The sequence below is a fragment of the Rousettus aegyptiacus genome, unplaced genomic scaffold (assembly GCF_014176215.1).
Source record: "Rousettus aegyptiacus isolate mRouAeg1 unplaced genomic scaffold, mRouAeg1.p scaffold_m13_p_4, whole genome shotgun sequence".
Lineage (NCBI taxonomy): Eukaryota > Metazoa > Chordata > Mammalia > Chiroptera > Pteropodidae > Rousettus > Rousettus aegyptiacus.
In genome coordinates, this window is record NW_023416307.1 from 81,430,580 (window position 1) to 81,437,531 (window position 6,952).

Here is a 6,952-nt window from a genome sequence, read left to right on the forward strand (position 1 = left end):
ATTTTGCACATGAAATGAGCCTTGGCAATTTGAGGTAATCCTGCTTTAAATCAGTTTCTCCAGAGGATAGATTTTGAGCATCTGAGATTCAAATGCAGGACATTTATTAGAAAGTACTCTTAGAGCAACACCTGTGAGTGTTTGAGGAACATCGGTTGGGTAGACGTAGCAGTTAAACTGTGATGCAATTGAAACAAAGATTCAGGCTCTCCCAGCAGGCCTGCGAACTGTGTGCATGGTGCTAGGGTTCAGGTGCCGCTCATGTCAACAGCTATGAACTTCAGTTCTACAAGCTTCCAGCTGCAGCCCCTGGACAAGGGCAGCTTCACACTAGACCATTTCGGTCAATGTAAAAGCTTTAAGGAGAAATTCCTGAAATGTCTCCGTGAAAATAATTTCTAAAAGGCTTTGTGCAGAAAAGAATCAAAAGAATATTTAGAATGCAGAATGGAGAGGCAACTGATAGCACAAGAACCACTGGAGAAAACTAGGATTTGGAGATTTGATAGATGGAAAATCAGAGACAAAAACTAAATTTTTATGGGAAGAAGATTGCTGAGATATGTCGGGGTTTCTGGGACAGAGTGGTGGTGCTAACCTTGTCACCCTGAAGGTTTACTCACAAGGTGATGCGACTGAGAAAGGGGCATCCAGAATGCCCTCGAAGTACCCCATCAGAATAGACTCACCTCTTTGATGGGCCTGCCTCGTAGCTGGGGGAGTGGCTCATCCTCTCATCCCCTAAGAGTGTTAACTTTTATCTTTAAATCCACGTGTGTGATGGAGTCCCTGGGGAGGCCCATGTCGAATAGGAGGGGAGAATGCCGTGGTCTCATTAGCAAGTGGACTCAGGTCTCCTGTGAAACTGTGGCTTTATATTATAGCACTCTGAATATCTTTTCAAAAAAAGAAAAAGAAAAAGAACCAAAGATTCAGCAAATTCAAGGGATGCTATGAAACTTGGATGACCTTTCAAAGTTGTTCCCAAGTAAGGCAAGTGGGCTAGGCTTTGAACTTCCAAGTCAACTGCTCAATGGATTCAAGCTGAGGGCAATTCTTGAGGAAGGATTCATTTGTGAGTCCTCAGAAGTCAGTCTTCCTGGAAAGTAGGGTAATAAATATAAATGTGTCAGTCTTGAAGAGGAATCTGAGCAATGCACCATAGTATTCATTACTGTCCACTCCTTGTGCCACTCAGATCCACTTACTTCAGGTAATAAATACACCCCCATTGGGGCCAGTTACTCCAGGATTCAAATTTGTGTCCTCTTTTAGAAAAAAATCTTGTGGTAAATGAGACTCTCTAATGTAAGAAGTTGCTACAGCTGGTCAGGAGACCACAGCTGATATTATTTCCCTCCTCTAATACCACTTTAGATGCATTTCTGTCGAAAAGAATGGCTTACTTGGTGACTTAGACCCCTCATCTTCAATGGGAAAATGTTCCTAGTTCTATGCCTGTTCTGACTATTTTTCATTTATTCTCAAAATTAATCGAAAAAGTACCAAGAGATGGCCTATTTTATCACCTGAATATGAAACATCCTTCCCAACTGTGCCCACTAGGTGATCACCATCAATTTCTCTACCAGGATAGTAACTTTTCCCAACCTTGCTGATCTCTTGGTAAAAGAAGCCCAAAGCAATGAGGTAGTAGCCATACTTTAAAGTATAATGGGGTACTTGCTGTGTTCCCTAGTGGAAGCACTCCTCTTTGGGTATTAGGACATCTAGACCCACAGAATTAAAAGTTATGGGGATGAGGGTTGTAAATCACAAATTCTCCAAGTGGGCTTTTGGAAATAATGTTATATGGGGCTATTCCTTCCCTTTTATTCTCAGATGAGTAAATTATTATTGGGTATATAATACTGTATAGTGATTATTGATTTAAAGTCCATACTGTATTTTGGAGGAAGGAATACTAATATTAGAGAACATCATCTATAAACTGGTGTCTCAGATACACTTTCAAATGACCATTCCATTGCTCATATACCTACACTCACACTGTGTGCTGTAAAGTGGGTTCCTTGATCCAAAACAATGTAAGCAGAATTGTTAATCAAACAAATAATCTAAAAATTTGTGGATGGTGGAGCTGTCTGAAGTTCTGTTAATAAGGTGAACCCACATATGTGAAGCATGTGTTGATTTAAATCAAGATAAATTATTGCCCATTCTAGAGTACTAGGGATCCAGTTAAATCACTTTGACACCAAATAGCCTATTGGCCTTCTTAAGAGATGGTGCCTTGTTAATAACTCAGCATTGTTGTTTGTTCCTAGAAACTTACATATTCAGCAGCACGAATAGCTAGCTCAGCCTTGCTGAATGTAAGCCCCTATTGTTGAGGCTAACATCCTTGCCACCCATGGCTATTATATTTATGCCCCCCTATGCCAAAACTGGGGGGCACAAGTCAACTGGCCAAGACATTCTGTATACTTGTTTAGTTCTTCTTCTATGATGAATGATCTATTGATAAAATTATCAATTACTAATTTTTTTATACTTCATGCTCACTCCCATAGATCCGTCTATATATCTCATTCCCAGAAAATCATTTTTTTCTGATCATCAAATCTTTCTCCATCAAGCCCTTGATCAATCTGATTTATCCATCACTGTTCATGAGCCCACATATAGTCTAACCTCAGGCCACATTTTTTCCACATAGATGTGTACTACTCAAAGTTATACCCACTGGAGGGATTCCCCCCCACCCGCCCCACGGACAACTCCTATGTTGATCCATAGCATAGGCATTAATTTTTAGCTAGCATGTCAACTAACTCATCTTATGACATAAGCTAAGCCTTTCCTTCCCCCACCAGCTATTTATAATGAATTACCCATATACCATAGGTGCGTGATAAGTGAGACTCTCCAATGAGACAGTGGTACATGTTATCAGTCTGAGCCACCTGCTTGTGTTGCTTATTGTATCCTCTGTCCATGATCATGAATTAATGCTGCCATGATGAATTGCCACTGGACCTGATCAATATATGAGTAGATGAGTTTGACTTAACTCAGTTCTGCATGGTTACTTGATGTTCATTTAGGTTCTCTGTCTCTATCGAGACCCCTAGCATGTCATCGCCATAATGAACGTCAAGTAACCACATAGTGATTTTTTTTGCCTGCCACGGATACCTTTAATGCTATAAAGTCTGCTATCTTCAAGAGGGTGTCAGTGTAGTAGGGCTACTTGTAATATAGCCAGAACCTTCTGCAGGATGCTTTCCTGTTCTGTGTTCAACTCAAAGCTGTTAGCCTTCTATGATACTTAATAGGAATTGTGTTTTCATTCTTCATGGTGGGAGATGAAAGAAACAATAAATTGTCCTTTACTGTGTTGATGATCTGGCATGTATTAGATCACTGAAACAAATTTCACAGAGGTAGCAAGTCTCTGAATTTTCATAGGATTGATTGTCCACTCCCTAGACTATATGTATATTAAAAATGCCTCCAGCATAAATACCTCTACTTCATCTAGTGTGCTTAATATAGTAAAGCAATGTAATATTATATGGATTGTCCAAATCACTTAGTTCCCTTCGGGGCATATTTATGACAGAACAAGATAGTTAACATAGTCCTGGGATAAGACTTTTACAATATATTTTTGTTTGTTACATATGAATGTTAACTGCTCTGGTTTTCCTTCCCATTAGGAATGGGAAATAATGCATTCATCAGAACAATGGCTGCTTACCAAGTTCCTGAAGCTTTGTTATACAGACTAGACTAGACCAGGACTAGAATGAGCTAAGTAAGACACTTATATCAGACATAAAATTTAAGGGAACACAAAAAATTCAGTAATCAAAATAAATAATATTTTAATACAATATTTTAAAAATCAAATTAAACGATGATTTTATCAAACAAAAAAAATCATGATGAATGAAATATCAAAAATTTTAGTAAAAACAGAATCAGTAGTCCTAATTTTTCCTTTTGTGTAAAGCTCCAGTATAGCTTGGTGTGGCGCTGTTTCTGACTGCCTTTATTTTTTAAAAAAATGGTTACATTTAGAACATCTGTTGCAATTGGAGCTATTACTTATTTGAGTTTGTGGTAGTTCACTGTTATCTTCCAGAATCTAACTGACTTTTATTGTTGGGGTAAGACTAATGAATTAAATGAAGGATAAGATAGGAATCACCATTCCAGTCTTTTATGGCATTAAGCAAAGTTTATGCAAAATTTTCTTGATATACTATCTTGGCCAGCTTCAAAACTTCTATTAGGTATTTACCATTTCAATAGCTCTTATTACAAAGATTATTGAAATTAAATGCAGTACTTGCATCATAAGTATGTATTTGAAGACTAGAGAAAGGTCTAATAGATGAGCTCATATTCTTAGTGTACCCAAGACTCCATTTATTTCCTGGCCTCTCTATGCCCCCAACATAACAGAAAGATGGTGGCAACCCTCGAGGCAATTGTGTATCTATATCAATTCAAACCCTGAGCCCAATCATTCTCTAAATATCTGGCTATTCCCCTTTCCACATGTATGGTTATCCAAATAAATGGTTATAGGTCACTCTGAGTAAAGACTGGGAATTGTTATGGCACAGTAGATTTGCTTTAGTTTTACAAGTTCCTTCCTCCTAGGAAATGGTTTTTTTCTTCATTCAGTAGTAGGTATCTAGAGGACTTAAAATTGGTTCATATCATAAACTGAGTAAGAAATTGTGACATTTTATGGGGCAGCAACCCGCAGCCTCCTAAGCATCCATCCTTGAATTCCTTTGATTTTTATAAATTCAGCAATATCCTTATCAGTTTTTAATTTACATTTTTCCTAGGGCTACCATCTTCTATCAACACCTCTATATCTCTATGTGAGTCAGCCCTGCTAGCTGCCACTCTGACCTTGCTTCACTACCACTTAGCCTATATTATTTCAGGATTCTCATTTTATCAGGGATATTTTAGGTCCCCAGATATCAATGTCAACTCTGCCTTCCTTCCAATATTATGTACCAGCATCTTCTGCCATTAGTCTTGATCTTCAGATAATAGTCCCCACTGATCTTTACAAGGAGTCAGGAACTTCTCTGACTTTATCACTGTGGAAAATAGAATGTCTTCCAGGCTCTCGTGGAACATAGTCAGTTGGTGAGTTTGCAGCTTTTATACAGTATATTCACTCTGGAAAACCACATTCTTTGATTTTTTAAAATTTTTCTTCCACCATCTGCCATCTTATTTTTGGCATTTGTATCTCACTTAGTGAAAGCCATCACTTTCTCTCAGCTTCTAAGAGCCCACCTAGCAGTATGTTAACATTACCTTATCCTTGCTAAAATGTATTACCTGTATCATAGGCAATTGCTTGCACTGGTCCACCTTCCTTAGGATCCAGTCCCATACATGCATAATTTCTGCCTACTTAAATTAATTTAGCTAAGTCTTAGTTTCTTCAGTACACATTTTATTTCTCCCTTAACAGAAACAGCATATATCAGTCTGGATTATATTATCACTTAACCCTTGTTGTTGGCCAGTACTGAAAGTAGTGGAGATCCTGAGGGGGTAGGATATTTTGTCTTGCAAGTCAGAGGACTGCATTGTCTTTAAGTAAAAAAGGAAGACTGACTTTGAATATGGAAGAGTAGACTACTTCTGAAGACTAAGCCAATATCAAAGACTCTAAAGATAAATATTTTCCAAGTGCATTAATGCACTAACTAACCATTTCGTGGCAATCATTTTTCTATACATATGTATATCAAATCATCATGTTGTACACTTTAAACTTACACAATTTTATATATCAATTATATCTCAATAAATCTAAAGAAAAAGATTTAGGGTCTCACTCTTTCAAAATCAGAACCCTGACCTTGGCATAGCATATATGCTGAGACTGATAACTCAGGCTTCTCTAGAGCTATGCTATCCTTATAAGCAAATTCTGGGTCTGATCCTTTGTTTTATATCTGGCTACAAAAAAAAAATGAGACTCTCTTCATATGTTTTTCACATTTTACCTTAAATTGGCAATTAATCACCTAAGTCTTTGTCTTTCCCAATAAATTTATGACACTCAGCAACAGTCATCAAATTCCATTGTCCTATGTTTGCTGCTTCTTCTGAGCTTCTTGATCATTGTAGTTATTGCAACTATCGGTGTATTTTATTCTAAAGATATCTTATCCTAGTTCATCATTGGTTAAAATTTAAAGATTGCACTACTATAGTGTATCAGGAAATATCAACACTCCATTTACCACCCGTAGTGAGGTATGCATTGCCAGCTGACTGTTGAGTGATAAAGTTTAAAGTCTTATTTAGAATCTGTTTCCTTGGACTACCCAAGTTATGATACCAACAGTCTTAGGTCAAATTTTCTTCACTGTGGAACAAAATGTGGGACAGGGGTTTGAATGCAAGAAGTTTAATTTGCTTGGGACCAACACTCATGAAAGGAGTGAGGCCAACAGGAACAGACAAAGGAGGAAGCTGAGCTGCAATGCTACTGTAACAAAAAATAGAGGAAATCCCATGGAGACTTCTGAAGCTTCAGTGGTTCATATTTGTTCCACAAAAACACAAGTGGGACATACATTTTATTCCCAACATGAATCATTATATATGTATGAGCTATCCCAGGGGGAAAAGAGCATAAATATTTGTAAGGTGATTCATTTTGGCTAAGAGCAATTCCTGAGTGTAGAATTAGCTATGAACTATCTACAGGTAACTCTTGTGACAGTAGGGGAATTGATTCCTGAAGAGGGATCTGGGTGACACACTACAGCATCCACTACAAATAACTTGGTGGAAACTTTTTACTAAAGTTATAACCTTCTAATTTATTACATCTATCTCTAAGTACTGAATTGTTGTTTAAATGGTACCTTTAACTACTTTTTAAAAAGAAAATAAAATCCGACCAAAAATAAATTAATTCTAATTTATAATA

The 6,952-nt window shown here is 37.4% G+C and overlaps 1 pseudogene; it reads left to right on the forward strand.

Annotated features, from left to right (window-relative positions):
• The first annotated feature begins 261 nt into the window (after positions 1–261).
• Positions 262–559, forward strand: LOC107510416 (annotated as a pseudogene).
• Positions 560–6,952: the final 6,393 nt, after the last annotated feature.